Here is a 19218-nt window from a genome sequence, read left to right as displayed (position 1 = left end):
ATACAGGCAGAAAGTAGTCTTAGAGAATAATGTAAAGCTTATTTTCTACACACCTGAATTTAAAAGTGAAGGGAGAACTTTTCTTTGCAAAATCTACTTGCTGCGGTAGAATATGTTATTATAAAAAGTACATGTTATTATAAAAGGTACATTTATGCAGTACAGGTTTTTGGTGCAAAGGTTTACATATGCATACAGTTGGATTAACAAACCAGACTTGAAAATAAGCTTTTCCTGTGTCTGTTAATTTATTGCCCGATGTTACATTCTTTTCATGCAATGCCATAATCTTCAGTGAATGACTTCACATTATACTCCTCAGAGTAATCTAGGAATGCAGACACAGGGAACATCAACCACCACCTTCATAAGACTCTCCCTCTTAACCCTCAAGGGTTTAAGTGCCTGATAGAGTTTCAGATATGAATAAAACTTTAAACACCCATGCTCAGCTCCAGCTACCCTGCAAGCACACACCTTTCAGCCAGCAGGTACACGTACCAACACTGAAGCCGTTTTAACACTGCTTGAACCAGTGCTGCGCGTTCAAACCTCACACAATTCTCAGATGCCGCTTGCCCTGTCACTCCTCAACCGCTGAAACGCAGGAACATGCTTTTCAAAGTGCAACTTCCAGATCTGTCCTTTACAGCAACAATAAAACCATGAGTTTCGGAATGGACCAGCTGCACCAGATACCTTTTCGTACATACACACACTAGGACAAAGAAGCTTTCAGGTTTAAATGCCTCCTCGGTCTATCTCAGCCAAAACTTGGCTTTAATACTCTAGCTGGATACCTGTGCCCCTGCGGCAATGTTATCCATGCTTTGGCTCAGGAATCTGAACAGGAGAGGTTCAGTCCAGGATCTTGGTTCACCCAGGAAAGCAACATGTTCAAATCACTCCTCCAAATCAGCACTATGACCTGAAGAATAGCCTTTGGAAAATGGGAGGGACCCTGCTCAGGCATCTCATTCCAGGACGGTGTTGGCAACTGCAAATAATATCAATGGATCGACACCTTCACCCAGCTAGCGCCAACACCTACGCCTCTATAAAAGCTGACCTGCATGGCCACTAAAGCACTCAGCTCGTGGTCCTCTGAGGTGGCTGTGGGACATCTTAAATGGCCCTTCCTTGCATGTCACACAGAGTAGGTGCCAACTCTGGGCTACTTGGCGTAAGAGCAGCTGCAGGTCAGGCATCTGCACACTCCAGCCCTTAAGATACCTTGGATTTTTGCCTCCTCCTTCTGTCAACCGTACAGAGAGTACAGACATGCTGTTGCAGTGTTTGCCTTCACTCAGCTTTCTAAAGATACAGTGAAATGAATCACGTGCAGCACTTGTATCTATTGTACCAAAATAAACAGAACTCAACCACAGGATCTCTCTTCAGTATTCAAAGCACTTGCGTGGTGCTGGACATGGCCCTGATGAAAACGCTGCCTCAGATGACACCCTCTGTCACAGGGTTTAACAGCTCCAAACCCTACAGAGTGGCAGGGCAGTTACGTGGCTGCAAGTACAGCTTGAACATCACATCTGACTTCACATTCAGGGAAGCGTATTCCAGCTACAAAAGCAGCATTGGTAACACAGCTTAGAAAAGTACAGCAGCACTGCCAGGGCTCTAACTTTATAAGTAGATTTATAGTTAAGTGTAAGCACTATTAATTTGTTTTCAATGGTAACAGCAAAGAGCTAACGATCCATTAGGATTCATAGATAGTGCATTTAACATACAGTATTTCCCTCACTTCTCATGAGGAAACAGACAGACTTATAAATTCAACATATGACACAGGAGGTCTCAACACACAAAAAATATTGTGGTGAGCCAATATGAAGGCTCACCGGGCAACCTATCCTTCAGAAAGTGAACATAGGAGAAATTAATCTTTATCCAGGTCTTTCAATAGCAACCTTGTACATAATGCTTCCATTCTCAGTACCTATAGGAGTTTTGGTTACAACAAAGCCATAAACCAGGTAGTGCACATTTTAACATATTAAGTTAGAATGAAGGGGAGATCTTGGAGGGTGTTATCTTTAGCAACCAACCTATTTAAACTCAGCCTTCTCCATCCTAAGAGCTGAAGTTTAGAACAGCTTAAAAGGAAAAGTGAGCCATTGCGTTTTGACTCACAGCAGTCACAGAAGTAACCTCCAAGGTTACCTTGCCCTATGTGCGGCCTCAGGAAGGAGAAAAACAGTTTCAGAAAAGGAATTTCTTGCCTGGCTGGAGGCCACACCCACGACAACAACTGATGGCAGGAAAGCATTTGGATTCACAACTCTACCCCTAGCACACAGCCGGAGGCGAAGCAAAACTTTCTCATTTTCAGAGAAGAAAAGAAACTCTTGCTCAATAAGTAGCAATTATGCTGCAGAATTTATATGCCGAGCACGGCTGAATGTACGAACACCAGATCAGTCAACCATAGCTTTAGCGCTTTGAGTATGATTAACAGAATGAACTTTCAAAGGTCAATTAAATGTCAACACATTTTAAAGAGATATTCTTCTTAAGTTGGGGCAGTGCGTAACAGTACCTTCCAAAGCTGCTGTGCCACTTCCACCTTAAAATTCTACCATCCTACACTTACATGTGCAGATATGAAGATCATAACTAATTAACCTTTGAGAGAAAATAGTGGCTATTTACGTTCCTGACTTTCCTATCACTAAGCTGTCTTTATTACTTGTGTTTAATCACATCCATGGAGACACTCTTCGTTCTCCCCCCAAAATTTCATTTCAGCTGTTCAGGGCGTGAGTGAAGGGAAAAGAAAAGGAGCAAGAACAGTTTGAAAGTCTAATAATTTACTACATGAAAATGAGAAGAGGCTTTTGATATGCAATTGAGCTGCCTGGATGTAAATCTGGAGGAGGGAGACTGTAACAGAATTAATTATGAACACATTAATCATTATTTTAATCAGCCAGTCAGCCCAGAGATAGAGCTTTTCACTTCTAAACATTTCTGAAATCCAAATTTCAGGTAACTAGCTCAAGACATGCTAAAACTAACGCTGGAAAACTGAGCATTCGGTACAGATCCGTCCAAGGCACTTCTCAAACTGCACGCTCAAATCATTAATTTTAAAACAAGCAAACAACAAGAAAAAAGTCTCCATCTCGGTACAAAGTTAAAGGATCAAAATCCTGACGCGGGCCTCACAACAGCACTATAATCATTTTGACATGAGCAGTGTTCATTCAGGAGCACAGCTAAAGAATAATTTGAGAGTTGAGTAAAACCAGCAGAGAGGCGCACTCTGAGCAGACGCGAGAGGAAAACGGGCTGGAGCGTTTTCCTTCCTCCAGGGCTGCGGTCCCAGCACCAATCCACAGGTTGGTGTGTAACTTCACGCAACAGAAAGAACGGGATTTCAGGGTTCCTGCACCGCAAGGGCGGTCCCGGTCGGGTTTCGGACCAGGTGCCGGGGAAGCAGCACGGCCCCGGCTCTCCCACAGACGGGAGCAAGGCGGGCAGTGCTCGAAGTTCCTAAAAAGTTCCCAGACCCGGGACTGCCCAACCCCGACCCGGCTCCGCGGAGCCATGGTTTATCCCATCCCGTCCCGTCCCGCACCTGCAGCCCCGGCAGGCGCCCGCCTCACCCACAGGAGCCGCCCAGCAGCGGCGGGCGAGCGACGCAGCCCGGCAGGACCCCACAGGTGCCCCGGCCCACCCGCCCGCAGGGGCCGGCCCCGGGACCCGCCGGGCGCACAACGCCCGCTGCTTACCTAGCCGGGTCCCGCCGGCCCGCGGCGCCGCGCCCAACTTTCCCGCTCCGGGTGAAACTTGCGGCAAGCAGCGGGCCCGCTCCTGGCCACGGCCGCCACCTCCTCCTCCTCCTCCGCGTCCCGTCCCGTCGGGCCCAGCCCCCCGCCGGGCCCTTCCACAGGGGCGGGGAAAGGGGGCGAGGGCAAGCGAGCCGCCCCAGCGCCGCCGGGGCGGGCCGGGCCGGGCATTGTACACCCCCGGAGCGCCCTTCCCGGCGGGGGCGGGGCGCGGGCTCCTCCCCCCCTCGCCATGTTCTTTGTGTCTCCGGCTTCTCCCGGCCGTTCCCCGTGACGGCGCAGGCCCCGCGGCGGCGCGGCCTCTCCCCAGCGCCCCCCGCCCGCTCCCCCGCCGCGGCGGGCCACAAGGAGCGCGGCCGCAGGTGACCGGCCGGCCGCCCGCGCCCGAGCGCCGCCCCGCCGCCGGAGGGGATCCCGGCCAGCTCCGCCAATTAGCTCAGGGGGAAAGGGGCAGCCCCAGCCAATGAGCTCAGAGACTCCGCCACCGTGAGCCAATGGGGCTGAGAGCTGCGGGCAGGCCCGCCTCCTCGCCGCGCGGCGCGGATAACCCGGCCGCCGCCGGCCGGCCGCGCCTGTGGGGTGAGCGCGGCCCCGGCGCGGGGCTGCCGCGCGGGGGGAGGCGGCGGCGGCCCGAGGAGCCCCGGCCTACGGGGGCGGGCGGGGAGCGGCCGTGGCGCGGCCCTGTCAGGCGCCGCTGGACCGCGCCGCGCCTTGGCCGGTGCCCTTTGGGCGGCGTGGCCGGCGGGGGGGCACCCGGGCCCGCAGGGCCTGCTGCGCACCGCAGCCCTGCCTCGGCTGCCTGCCCGGGCACTTGTTTTGGTGGTGCTTTCCTTATACATTTCCTTATATGTTTGCTCTCAGTTCTTAATGACTTACGGTGTCGGAGGAGTAGCGTGCAGTTGCTTGCTGCCGAGCTTGAACACTGGCAGTAAGAGCACGCTGGTGGTGAGCCAACGTGGGCTTCTTCCTGCTTGGGAAGAGCATCTGACTCTTTCCCATTCATTAGGGTTGCCGTAGGAGTCCCATGGCATAGATGTAAGAGTAATAGAGGCTAATTCCAGCTTGTATGGCAAATACTGCGTCTTGTGGGGGTGGGAGAGTCATCAGTAGTACAGTTAACAAAAACATTTGCCTGAATTTGGATTTTTCTCCCATACATGGCATGGAGGTCCTTTCTCAGCCTTTTTTTCCTGAGAGCTGGCATACAAACACATTGGTACCTGCATCCTCTCCTGTATGTCTCAAAACACAGCCTTAGTTTAGACTTTGCCGCATTTCTGTTTCTCCGTTAAGATGTGACTTCCTAAGCCAACTAGGTACCTTAATGGTGTCTGGGGATTTTAGCCCAGAAGTTTGGGTGTTACTATTGTCTGTAACACTTGTATTTCTGTGACAGCTGAGCACTAGTCCAGGGACAGAGCCTGGACATGCCATTGTGGTATAAACATCTTGCCAAGGACAGTCCTTTCTCCAAACAACCCACAGCTCATTGGACAAGATGTAAGAGATGCCGAAAGAAAAATGACACCTAGTATTTATACATGGAACAATTATCTAAGGGTTCAACCCAATCCCAGCAGCAGAGCAGAGCAAAACTTTGGGAGTCACTCAGATCCATACTCCAAAAATCCCTCCTGCAAAAGTTATGTCCAGCTTCCCGATACGTGAGGAAAATAAGTTGCTCACAGCAGATACACAGGTGATTTGCAATGCCTTTATGAGCTGACACTGATTGAGCCATGGTAATTGGCCATGTTCCTGCTCATAAACTGTTTGAAGTGCGAGAAAAACATTTCCTAAGCGGCTTTCACAGGGGAAGAGGTTTGTGTTAGTATCGCATCTCACTTTTGCCATGGGCTAAGAGCAGGGACAGGCACTGCTGCTTGGCTGATGTCCAGTAACTCCATCAGTGGGCAGCTCTTACACGTGGATGGATTGATCAGAAGGCTGGATTAGCCCTATCTGGTTGCCCGTTGCAGAGCTGAACATTACTGTTTCACACTTAAAATAGGTTGGTAAACATAGAAAGTTCAATCACATATTTAAGATGTGCAGGGTTATATTTACTAACTTTTTTCAGTCACAGTTTATTACTGTAATATCTGTGAGGAAAAGCTATTAGACTCTGCCAAATGAAATGCTCTTAGAGTTAGAAAAAAGAATTGTATCTACTTTGTTACAGGCATGTTTCTCACAAACGGAGTAAGTCAATGGTGTCCTTGTAGTGATTAATAGAGAAGCCATTCAGAGTCCTTGGGGGAGGTTGGGGTTTTTTTTAATTACCAAGATAACTTCTTCATCAAATCTGTTGCTTGAAGACAAAACAACTGTGTTTTACCCACTCTCACTGCTGGAGTGAGATGAAAAAGTGTTGATATATTCTCCCCAGAGGTCATCAGAACTACAAACAAGGTTGTAGACCCAGTGTATACACACAGACTGGTGGAAAAAGCCCAGGGTTCATTGCACTGTAAGAGAAGCTGAACAGAAGGGAAGGAGGAGATTAAACAAGACATTTGGAAACAAGAGGTACCTGCCCTGTGTGGCATCTGATTTGCAGCAGAGCTCCTGTGTGGGAGGCTGGGAGGAAGAGAAAGCATTCATTTTATTTCAGTTTTTAATGAAGGACAACCACACCACAATACTAAGGGCAAAACCAGTGATGTCTTCTTGCCTCTTCTGAAGGCTCAAAATATGTGGCTCAAATTTCTTTTGGTCCAATACTCTTGGCTTCACAGATTTTTTCCACCAGAAAACCAAGCCAAGGCAGTTGGGAGTGGCACTGATAAAGTTCTGCTTCCTTGTGGAAGAACATACCTTCTTCAGTATTAATTCAGTACTCCCAGCTTCCTTCCAGTCTGTTTTTTACCAGAAAGAAAGATGCCTTCTGTTTCTTTAGGGCAGCATTTTCTACCCTTCCCTTGCAGCTGTGACCACTTATCTCTGTCTTTTCTCAGGTGCCTTCCAGTCACAAACAGGCAACACTCTCTGACTGCTGTTGTGTTTCTGAGTAGCACGGCCTAGATAGTCTGAGCTATTGGGTGAAATGGTATTACACCATTTTTCTTACTCCAAAAATGTTTGCGCAAAAAAGTTACAAAGTTAGGCGCTCTTCCAAGTGACACATTTTAGTGGTACAAAATGACTTCCTGCATAGTCCAACTTTCAGAACAGCTTTCGTTTTATAACGTCGCACAAGAGGATCTGATGTGGGTTGGCTGGTAGATACAACCATAATGAACCTGCTTAATGAATAATGCTAAGATAGGGAAGTGCTGCCACTTCATTTCTGGTTGGAGCAATAATTCAGAAAAAAGCACTGTTCCAAAATTCTTCTTCACTGTAATGCTGGTTTCTCATCTTCAGGAGATGTAATGCAAAAATCTAACATTTTGGCAAGGGCAGTTGTGACTGCTCTTTGCCCTCCATTATTGCCTTCAGTGCTCTAACATAGTGATGGGTGTCTTAGAAGCACAGCTGACAGCTTTTTAAAGTGGCCTTGCTGTTAGAGAAGACAGCAGCAGATGTCCAATTTGGTACTTCTACCATGCACGCAGCGAGTTACAGTTAGGGAGCAGCAGGTAGTATTTAACCTTCAGGAAAGATGATCAGAGTAACTGGAATGTTGTCTTGCACTTTTTGCTGCTCTGAACCTCTAAGTAAAATTAACACAGCTTAGAAAATGCTATTTTACAATTTAATAAAAAATGGCTTTTCAGTCCTTCAGATCTCAACTATAACAAAATATTATTCTTGACTGACAGATTTAGTGCCTCACAGGGATGCCCATAATACTCCCAGTGTTACCAGTTACCATCTTCTGCCCATAATTATTAATACCGTAGTTTAACTCTGTACAGCATAGTAGAAGTAAATGCTAACAGAAAAGACCCAAGCTACCTAACAGAATGAACAGATGTGATGTGTTGACCATGACAGCATATGCTTACATTCTCTGGTGAGCTTCAGTGACAGTGAAGCAGTTACTTCTAGAAAAATGCTGTGGCTGAAAAATTGAAAACAAACAAACAAAAAGACCATAGCCAATTCTCAAAAGAAGCAGAATCTCTGCTGTTTTCAGGCCATTGTATCAACGCATTTGCGACTTACATTAGAAACACCAAAACCCTACATGAGTAGTGAGCAAATTGATGTACAGATAGAGGCCTGATAGCTTCAGTGGTTGTGTTTGCTTCCCAGTAAGTATAACAGCTCTTCTTTTGTCCTAACCTGGCAGCTTTGGAAAAGGGTAGAGATTTTTCCAGTAGTTGTTTTGAATTGTGTTCTGCTATTGTCTGATAGCATCATTAGCTGGAACCTTAGCCATGAAGTCAAAGTGAAGCCAGGCATAAGGAAAATCTTTAGTACTGAAGGCAACAATAAGGGCAACATGACTTTGAATCATTGTTTGAAGAACAAAGGGGCCAGTTTCACCATTCTGGTATCAGAGGAATTTTATCCTGAAGCTGTTTTAGCAAAACAGGACAAAAAAAAAAGGCATCAGGACAATTTAGTTAGTACCACTTGATATTAGTAAAAGACAAAAAAATATTAATATTCAGAGGCAAACGATTAAGTTATAACAAGAAATATTTCTAATAAAAGTCTTTGAAGACACAGACAGCAGTTCTCCTGGTACAAGATCTTACATATTTACTTAAATTTAAAACAAGTTATATTTCTAATACTGTAAGAGAACAGTAAATGTCTGTAGCTCTTTGCACCTTCTACCAGGAATAGACCAGAAAATATTAAACATATAATTTCCTAGCAGATTAAAATTTGGAGTAGAGGTGGATACAGAAATAAAAGAGGGGAGAACAGGAAATACCATATTGCAGGAACTGGGATTAACTCATTTTTTGATGGTCTTGTGATCATAAATGTGTGTAGCATTAACAGATGTGCTGTGCATGAGATTTTAAGCATCTGGGGCCTATGTATGCTAGGGAGGTGCCATCAAACAGCGCGAACTAACAATTTTGGTTTGCAATACAAGCTGCTCATAAGTGTGCTCAAGTTCACACTTACCGTATGAGTTTCATAAAGCTTCTCTTTAGCTGAATGTCTTGGACAAGAAAGCTGTGAGTCCACATCCTTTGCTTTTTTCTGAGATGACTTTTCTCACCTACTAAAAGTATTTTTTCTTTTTTCTTGCCAAAAGATAATTTTGAGCTCCAGGCCTTCCGTGCTGTTCACTAAAACATTTGTACAGGAAGTACAGTATGGAGAGGGAACAAGTAACACCACGATATTTTATCACATTATTACTTTGGTTAAATCACTGAACATGTCATTCACGTTTAGTGTGTTATTTTCTACAGTAAGCTAGCAGTAAAAGTAAGCAGTAACATTTTTCTTACAAGTTCAGCTGTTGGAGTGTAGTTAAAGATTGTATCATGCAGGGACAAAAGAAGAGTTGAATTAAAGAGCAGAACTGTAATTCTTACATTTCATAACACGTGAGTGCTTGATTTTATGGCTTACAAATGAAGCTTTTGCAAATAATTTTCTTTAAAAATTGGAGGAAAACCCCAGAGCATCATAGTGATGCCTGTATGACATTGGCATATCAGGGTTGAAACCTTTAGGGTCCCCATAGAAACCAGAGCCATTTGAAGCAGCATGTGTTTGCTTGTAGCAGTAGGTTATTCTCTGTAGGCAGAACAGTTAGTACAAAAACAGGTCTGCTTGGTGGGCTTCGGCAGTAACAGCAGCCACAGAGAGGATTCAGAGAGCTTGGGTATCACTCCAGACATGCCACATGACAGCTCTTGTATCTGCTCCTCTTGAGGATGATCCATTAATCCACAGCACTTCCCTACCCACCTGCCCGCCTTGCCAACTGCCCCAAGTCTTCCTTATTCCTTATAATTATTTTCATTTTGTGAAGCTTTTGTAGATCTGCCCATGCAAAATGGTGCTGGAGCAGCAGATGCTCTTCCCAAGCACTGCCTCCATGACACATCTGAACAAACGAATGAACCAGAAATGGTACCAAATCTGCCTGATTAAGTGAAGAGCACCAAGAACAAGTGAAACCGAAGATATGAGATCCACATCCTACTACAATACCTGTAGAACTGGTAATGAACCTGTTTTTCAGGTCTCAGTAGTTGCAATAGCAGAGATGCTGAATTTCTGTGTATCCTTCAGCATTTCTGTGTGTCCTTCAGCTGTCCACAACAGAAAATACGCTTTATGGGCAATTGCTCATTTTCAAGTTAATCATCAGGAAAGTTCTGGAGCACACTGTCGCTTTCCTGCAGAGATACTTTTTAATTAAGTCAAAGTGGAAGGTACCCGATGGCTCTCAGACATTACAGGGCCTAGAGGTCCACTGTGAAGAGGCAAGGTTGTGTGTCTGTGCTGAGAGGAAGGATGCAACTGGTGTTTGGTGGAAGACCTCTTTCACCTGAGCTGCGTGTCTGCTCAGCCCCTTTCCTTATCCCACCCTCATCCCATCCTTGTCTCTGCATCCTACCATCACATCTGCATCCTGCCCTTGCTCTCTGCCACTGAATGTTTCCTTTCACTGGGGTCTCACCTGCAGCAGCTCTTGGTTCTCATTACTGTCATAGTCATTTCATAGCGGGTTTCAAAAGTGCACTAGACTGACAGCACTCTTGTGCTGGAATAGCTGGAAAATTTCTGTCCTAAGGCTTACAGCACTGCCTTAGCTCGCACTCCCATCTCCTAGAAGCCAGAGTTTTGTTAAAACACACTACTCAAAAAGTGAAGTCTAGAAATACTTTAGTACATAGATTTGAATGGAACCCGCATTTCTTCCATCAGCTGAATGGTTCAATACCTGTGTTTATTCAGCAAGGTTGGGAATGAGCTGCTGTGGCAGAAACTTGACAATGACAAGCTCTGACTGCCAGGCAGTGTTCTTTATAGTAGGTCATTGCTCTCCTCAGTGCTTGAGACAAATACTGGATTCATTAGGGGATCTTTCAGCAGAAGGATAATATGCTGAAAAGCCACTCTGTCAAAGTGACTTTGCTGTTGAACATTTTCTAGCAGTCACAGAATCCAAATCTGATTTATTAATTAAATCCTATCAGCACATGCTCTGAAGGAACCACCACGGCTGAACTATGTCCCTGTTAAGTGAGATTAAAGAACGTGACAGCAGTTTGTATAGTATGCCTTAACCCACATTTCCTGCAAAGGATAGAGCTTGTTATTTTTCAAAATATGCTGAATACATTTTCCTTATATCTTTGCTTATTATGACCCATGGGAGCAATTGTAAAACTGAAACATGCAAGAATTAAGGCAACAACCCCCCAACTGGACTGTGCAGGAGGAGCTGGCATATTCTGACTGTATTATCTCTCCTATGAAGGAACAGATCAGGAGATACTTGCCCGGATTTTCTCCAAAAGAAACACGCACTTGGAAAGAGTCTTTGCTTAAGCATTTGTCAAGTAACTTTTCATATAGTGGCACATAAAGAGAGATAAAGCCTGTCTTAACATGAGCAAGGCAAAATGGAATTAAACCCCCTTATTAATTAGCAATGTGTAGCTGAGATGCATCCTATGACACTTCTGTGTGATCACTGGAAATAGCGCCCAGCCCCACAGCATGTGACACACATCTTGCAGGCTGCTCTGTGTTGGGTAATTATAACGCAGTGAGCCTGTATGTTTGGATTAGTCCTTGATAGGAAAACGATTCTCTGAGCCCCAGCAGTTGACACTGTAGTCAGTAGGTTGGTGCCAGCCCCCTTGCCATCTCTGCTCCTCCAAGCCCCTGCATACTCCTCTCCTGTCTTTCACATTTCTTTTTTTCCTTGTTGGTGCTGTTGTGGTTTTGCAGCAGCCTGTGCTCCCTCCTGGAATCTGGGTTTGCTGGTGTGCAGGACTGTCTCTCCTCCTGGAGCTGGTGCTCAAGGCCAGCCCGCTGGAGACCCTAGCCTTGGAAATTCATTGGAATGCTGACAGCAAGGCACATGGACGGTGGTGGGCTGTCAGTGTCTGAGGGAGGAGAATCATTGGCCAAAACTGCTTTTTTCCCCTCACTGATCTGTACCTCCCTAAATCCCCAGCCTGCCCACAGAGACATCCTCCATTCTGGAGCAGGCTGGGCTCTGGTGGGATCTCTGCTCTGACCCTGCTGGAGCAGAGCACACTCCCCCAGCCATGACCTGGCTGTTGCTCACTTTCTGCCCCATGGGAAGCATGGGCCTGGCTCTCCCAATCCTCATTCCCTGTGCCAAGCAGATGTCTTGCATCCAGAAAGGCTATTGCAATTGTTCCGCAGTTGTGTCTGGTTTGCATCAGCTCCCCCTGTTTCTGGTCATGCCTGCCTTTTGGCTTTGAGGGTATCATGAGAAATTGGTTGGAATGATACCCCCTTGGGCACAGAATCAGTGGTGGAAGCTTGTACCAAGCCTTCACCCCTGAGAACACCCATTCACATCCTTCCTCAAGCATCCTTATGATACTCCACCTTCAGAAACCACATGGATATCACAGTGATTGCATAGCTTCTGGCATTCAACATGAACATGCTTGGTATGATACTTTGCCAAGAATGAATTGGGATTTCACAGAGCTCCTCACCACAGGTACTTACACACTGTTGGACATGAATGCTTAGCTAGACAGTAAGTTTTGCCTTGGTGTAACTAGCACAAAGCACTGATGCAGCAGTGCCTGTGGGAGCAGATGGCTTGCATATTTTCCTCTAGACATTAAGGCTCTGAATCCAAGCCATATCCCTTCCCTCAATTCACAGAAAGCTGCAGAGGAACTGTCTCCTGTCAAATTTTTCTCCTGCCTGGCAAGACCAGCTCCAAACTCAGCTATCCACATTGCATAGGTGATTTTGGAAACTTCTGGTTCTCTAGTCTTTAAATGCTGCAACGGGGGGAAAACCCCAAACAAACCACAGCACGTGTGACTAAAAGCAAGACGGTAATCAGTGGACCCTGAGAACTGGATGATCCCTTCCCTGTTAATCACCAGGAGCTGAATGCTGGCCCCACTGGTGGGCAGCAAGGCAGATAGCAAGGGGCTGTGTATGGGTGGCCCAGAAACATGGAAACTGGGGAGAACACCAGAGCTTTCCTCTAATTTCTGACATCCAAGCCCATCTCCCACACGCTGCAATACAGAAAGGATGCTGAATGACCAGTTCCAGCTCCAACACAAATTTTCTCTGCCCTTTTGACAATTACCTGCTGCATCGCCTCCCCGGCAGGAAAAACAGGGAGAACAATTCTCTCACTCAATAGGAAGCTCAGGTTTAAATTTAGTAGCCACTTTTAGAAAATACTTCAGGATTTCTGGACAGGCAGCTCTGTGTACGTACTTCTGGCTACCACTGCTGTCTCCTTAGGGATGACGAAAGGCTGTACCAAATATTGAAGATAAGAATAGCAATAGAGGACTGATCCTGCACTTGTGTGCAGGATGGGGGAGATGAATGTCATCTTCCTCTGTTTGCTTTCATAAATCATCTCCCTCTCTTTTTTTTTCCTAGGAGTTGTCATGAGGAGTGGTGATTTTCACCTTATACAAAATGGGCAAAATGTCATCAGGGTGGTCCAGCTCTTAAAACAATCTGGTAAGAGTTTTCATGTTCTTATTTCCTCTCGACAGAAAGGACTTTGGATTTTATGCATAACAAAAGTTTTGGTCCACAATGGCAAGAAAATTACTTCACAAGAAAATTACTCATCTTCTATATATTTGTTTCTATGGCATTAGGGAATTCTGCTTTCAGGCAAACACTGTGCTGTACACATAAACACACCAAATCCCTAGTGGAGAACACCTGAAGAGAAATATGATTTTACCTTAATAAAAAGGTAAGAGAAGTTGGCTGTTTGGCAGATCCTTGCCCAGCGGTGCAGGAACGCTGCGGGTGCTTGGAATTCACTTCTATTGTCTCTAGGCTGAATTGCTTTGAAAAAGGTCACATGAGGAGGAAAGGAAGTTTTGACTTTCACATGCCTGTTATTGCTAAGGAAACCACTTCCTTGGTATTCACGTATTCAGCATGTGTCCAGTTTTGGCGCTCTGACAAATGACATCGTGCTACTGCATCAAGTAACAAAGAAGGGTGGGGAAGGCTGTTAGATAACTTGACATGTTTGAAATGCCAGTGCAGCTTTTGTAGGACTGCCAAACTTCAAGTAGGCTCTGTAAAAGTAAGCAGGGTCCTTTGTTAGCTGCAGATGAGATACCTGGAGTTCAGAAATGTGGAAAAAAGGTTCTGGTCTCACCTCAGTGAGCTCAGGTGGTTTGAAGGTTTCCTGGATTGTAGCAATGGCAATATTCCTACATACTGGGAGACAAGTTTTCCCTTACAAATATACCTGAATTATTCTCTGTGTAGGATTTATTTCAGCTTTCAAGCACATAATTGTCTTCTCCTTGGCATTTGGTTATCAGACACTGAGTATCCTCAGGTGGTGCGTGGTGATTTCATTATACTTGGATTTGAACTTCCAATCTGCGGGACTTTTCCCATTTTTCTGACTTCTTAGTCAAACAAGAAATTAGAAAGAGCAATGAGCTACTGCTGGTTAGGACTCAGAATCTCCACCAATGTACTGGGTTTGTTTTGGTGTTTTTTAAGGAGATTGAGGCACAATTTCTTTGAAATAGTGTATTTACAGATCTCAAGCTGACAAGAAGAAAATGTATCATAATTAGGCTTATTTCTACTCTAAGAGGAAAAAAAGAAGTCTGGTATGCTTCAGGATACAAGTGGGTTTCACTGCAAATATACAATAGCTACTGAGATTACTGGGACCAAGCGTAAGGCATGCACAAATCACAGGAATTGAACAGCTAAAGCCCTGCTCAATTTACTGAGGCTACTGAGCTTTTGATATGTCAAGATCTATTTGTCTAAATGTTATCTGTAAAAACAACATAATGTAGTGAACTGAGCCTGGAACTGTGGAGGCCAGAAATCAATATTCTAATCTTGGCCCTGCCTCGGATGCATTTGGTAGCTCCAGAGCAGTTTAATCTCCCTGCACGCTCGCCAGAGATAAAATGATTCAAACATAATAAACTCCACTGAAGAGCTGCGCAGATCACTTCACAGCTTCTCTATACTTCTCTGAAGACCTGGGTTGTTGTATAAATATTACCTTTACATACAGGACATCTGGAGGTATGTCTCCAGGAAGATGCATACTGTGTACCTTTGGATCTGAAATTTCAGGTCTGTTTTCTAGCAGATGCCTTCTCCCCACAGAGACGTCAAGTACAGCCTGGGGGCAGCACAGAGGCCACGAGGGTATCTGCAATGATAATGTTCCCTCTCTCCCTCCCTTTTTTTTTTTTCCTTAAATATGTTAAAACAGAATTACTTAAAATATTGTTCAGGTATTTTGTCTTAGACAGCATCCTCAATTTCATTCTTTCCATGGCAGAAGTAGATCATAGAATCATATAATAGGGTTGGAAAGGACCTCAAGATCATCTAGTTCCAACCCCCCTGCCATGGGCAGGGACACCTCACACTAAACCATCCCACCCAAGGCTTCATCCAACCTGGCCTTGAACACTGCCAGGGATGGAGCACTCACAACCTCCCTGGGCAACCGATTCCAGTGCCTCACCACCCTAACAGGAAAGAATTTCCTCCTTATATCCAATCTAAACTTCCCCTGTTTAAGTTTTAACCCGTTACCCCTTGTCCTATCACTACAGTCCCTGATGAAGAGTCCCTCTCCAGCATCCCTATAGGCCCCCTTCAGATACTGGAAGGCTGCTATGAGGTCTCCACACAGCCTTCTCTTCTCCAGGCTGAACAGCCCCAACTTTCTCAGTCTGTCTTCATACGGGCGGTATTTCAACAGAAGTTATTTGCTTAATGCAGAAATAACAGAGAGAAGAAGCCCTAGCCTGTTTATTTAGGAAGTAAGACTAGATAATAATTGTGATTCCTTCTGGCTTAAAATACTTGAAAAATGTGATGGGTTTCATGTTCCATTCATTTCCCCTGATATCATAATTTCAGCGTTATTATCTTACAAGAGGCTTACCTGAGCCGCACTCACTCCCAAAGATCTTGAGGGGTTACCTGAGGTGAGACAAAAGATAGGTAAAAATGCCTGAGTAAAGTCCTAATAACCTTTTTCAGCTTTTAAAAAACAAAACCAAACAAAAAATCAGCCAAACACCACCACCACAAATTATCTTCTAGAATGGAGAGAAATACTGGCTGTATCCCTCTTGCATGAAGCAAATTATTTCCATGTACAGAGGACAACAGTACCCACTTCGCAGCAAATTATGCACTTTTCCAGCCCAAAAATAGTGGTTAGTGACTTATTCTAGAAGCTGTTTATAAGTGAGCATTTGGAAATTGCTAAGAAAATGCAACTGCTAAAACAATGGCGTCTACATTTACTGGTATGTATATTTGTTTTACAGTCAGTAGTACTTGCAGAAATGAGTCCAGCACCTCCAATGGCCCTGGGTTTTGTGTCCTGTGGTAGTCAGCCATTGTGGTGCTGTTGTAAAACAGTTGTTAGCACAGGCTGTGGCTTGCAGGTGGTAGCTACACCCAAGCCTAGATGAGGTTTTGTGTGCTATCAGAAAAAGCTGGAGATACTGGCTGTATTGAGTAGGGAGGCAGCAGGGAGAGCAGTGCATGGGGGTGATGTGCTCACGGCAGCCTGGGTTGCTAAGCACACAGCCTGCTATGCCGCTAAGCAGGCAGGACTGGGCAGAGCCACTAAGTCTGGAAGCAGCTGAGTATTTAATAAGCTGCATGCTACCGTGCATTTACATAGCTTAAGTTGTAGTAAAGCCCTAGGAGTAAAGGGTCAAAAGTGCAGGGCTGGAGGGCTAAAGCCCATGCAGACTGCATTGTAACCCACCCTGTCCGCACAGAAAAGAACTTGGGGAGGAACCACTAGAAAATGAGTCTTGCTCCAACCAAGGAGAATTCTAATGGCCAAAGAATGTTAAAATAGTTGAAGTTAAAGCACATGTGACCAGGTCTGGCAAGCTCATTTACACAGAAGTTTGTGGGGCATCTATGTGCCCCCAGTAAACCAAGCGTAAGGAGTGCAGTGGAAAGGAAAATGAGATTCCCTTCCTTCATGTTTTACACATCTAAACCAAAATTACTTTTTGCTTGCCCTACCTATATGATTTTAAGATTCTGTGATCTTAAGATTCTTTTATGAGAATCATTTGACAAATTATTTCCCAGCATGCATATTCAACTGTTTCCCTGAGCATCTTCTTTACCCTGACACTGCCAGAGGCAGAGTCCTGTGGCTCACACAGTGGCTCCCCACAGCAGCCTCTCCGTCCTCTCTCTTTCTCTCTCTCATTAGCAAGGGCTGTTTGAATACTCACAGAGTGACCGGCTTCGGACGGGTGAGCCCATGTCTGATTTTCACTTCCTCTAGAGTAATCACGGACTTCAGTGACTGTGCTTTACTGATGTAACAAAGATTGAAATCTGTCCCACAGCAAATATTTATTGGAGCATATCAAAGGAAAAGCAGACCAGAAGAGAAACAAGCAAAACAGTGAGTGCCATTAAACTTTGCCAAAGTAGATTCCAAAGTTGATGAAAACCTCCCCAGAGACACAGAGCTAAAATGTAGGACAAAGTAGAACACTGAAAAAAATAACGCCATATTTCCAAACACTTATGTCCTACAGAACAATTTTTAATTACTAGTAACTTGCAAAGATGAAGAAGGAAAACACACACAGAACTAACAATACATGAGCAAAGTCAGTGATCATTGTTCTGCTGCTTTTGTTAACAGCTTTGATATGTATGCCCATCGTGGCTACCTGCTCAGGTCAGGGACCCTTTCTACAGAGTAGTAAGAAAGAAATAGGACAACATCCACAACTGGCTTTCTAAGTGATATAAAATAACAGGATGACACACTTTAATTAGATAATTAAAACTCTGTTGCCTCTTTTCTATGTGCCAAGGACACTCAGTTTCTTGGCAACAGACCTCTAATTTTCCTTCTTTGATATCCAGGTCACAGCCATTTGGATGAGAGGCTCATTTCCAGCAGCAGTGCATGGTAGTGGCACACAACTTCCCGTCCTGCTGTTGGTAACCCCCTTAAGTTCAGTGCCTTTCAACTACATTTATAAAAGCTGTTAAATGTTGAAGGCCTTATAAAGGGTAGTTTCTCAGTATGCACAGAGGTCTGGGGACATGTATTAAAAACTCAGGTTGCCCTGTGCAACACCAGCAACTTTTTACACCACCGGCAACAGTCTCATGCTGTTTTAGCTGAAGAACATGACTGAAAGGGCAGAGAGCAAGGAAAACCACTGTTTCATCCCCAGCTCTCCAGCTTCTTTGAGAGGCAGGTCTGCTGCATCCCTGCCCATTTGCTATCATTCCCACTATGAGAAAGGGGAACACTGTCCTAGAAGAGGCCTACCTGCTGTCCAGATGAGGTAAGGAAATTGCATATGTTGCTGAGGAATGCTCAGTGACTGCTGGTACCAATGTTTTGCCTGAGCTGCCATCATTTGAACTGCAGAGCAAACTTCAGCCTAAGGTTATCAAACAGCATCAACCTATACGCAAGGAAATCCTCATTCCCAGCCCCAGTGAACTGGAGAGACAGAATAGCACATGCATGCATTTGAAAACCAGGTACTTTTTCACAAGAAAGCAATACAGCGCACACGACCAAGAAGTGGGTGAGACAGAACAGATCATATGCACCAGATGGTAGTCACACTGCTTAATGCACTGCTGGAAGGTGCCCAGCAAATCTGGTGATGAGCCATAGAAGAACCAATATAGGGTAATGCTCTTTGTTAAGTGCCAGCAATTTATTACAGTATATTCCTGAGAACAGCTGAGGTGAATTAACCACAGTAACCATTTACTGTCCCTTCTGACAACCCTGAGACTGCATCTGTGCTTCTGCTGTGGTTGACGGCACCTTCTGGGCAAATGTGAACTCATTCGAAGCCAACCAAAGCCAACTGTCCAGGTTACTGTAGTGCCAAGCCCCAGCCAACAGACCACCCAGCAGGTGTATTAACTTATTCTTGCTGCTAAACTAACCATCCCATGAGTATTGGTCATCTGGGAGCATGACCAGGACACACTTGCATCCACTCAGAAAACAGAACTTGACAAAGATGATACGTGAGGTTTTGCAGTATTAGTGGGTTAAATGCTCCCCACTCCAGCTACTTCAAGCAAAGGAAGGGTTACTAAAAACATGCCCTCTACAGAGTTCTGAGAAGCAGGTGTAAGACATTTGTATTCTTACTGTATACAGCCTCCATTCATGCCTATGTGTCACCATTTAGCTCTAAAAACATCCTTCAAGTTTAATGAAAATAACCAAAATAAAAAAATCATTGAGCAGTTTTATGAAAACAATGCTGCAAAGCAAAGCCTGGCAGAACTTGTGGAGATC

General features: G+C 45.1%; 1 protein-coding gene across 1 annotated transcript in view; it reads right to left on the bottom strand.

The window, feature by feature from the left end:
* OGFRL1 (opioid growth factor receptor like 1) overlaps positions 1-3837 on the bottom strand; it is an 86654-nt gene extending 82817 nt beyond the window's left edge. The window contains exon 1 of the mRNA XM_065681436.1: positions 3753-3837. The gene's annotated coding sequence lies outside the window, so the exon portion shown is untranslated. The remainder of the gene's footprint in view (positions 1-3752) is intronic.
* Positions 3838-19218: the final 15381 nt, after the last annotated feature.

Source organism: Lathamus discolor, chromosome 5 (assembly GCF_037157495.1).
Source record: "Lathamus discolor isolate bLatDis1 chromosome 5, bLatDis1.hap1, whole genome shotgun sequence".
NCBI classification, from domain to species: Eukaryota; Metazoa; Chordata; class Aves; order Psittaciformes; family Psittacidae; genus Lathamus; species Lathamus discolor.
This window is presented reverse-complemented; position numbering and strand designations above follow the sequence as displayed.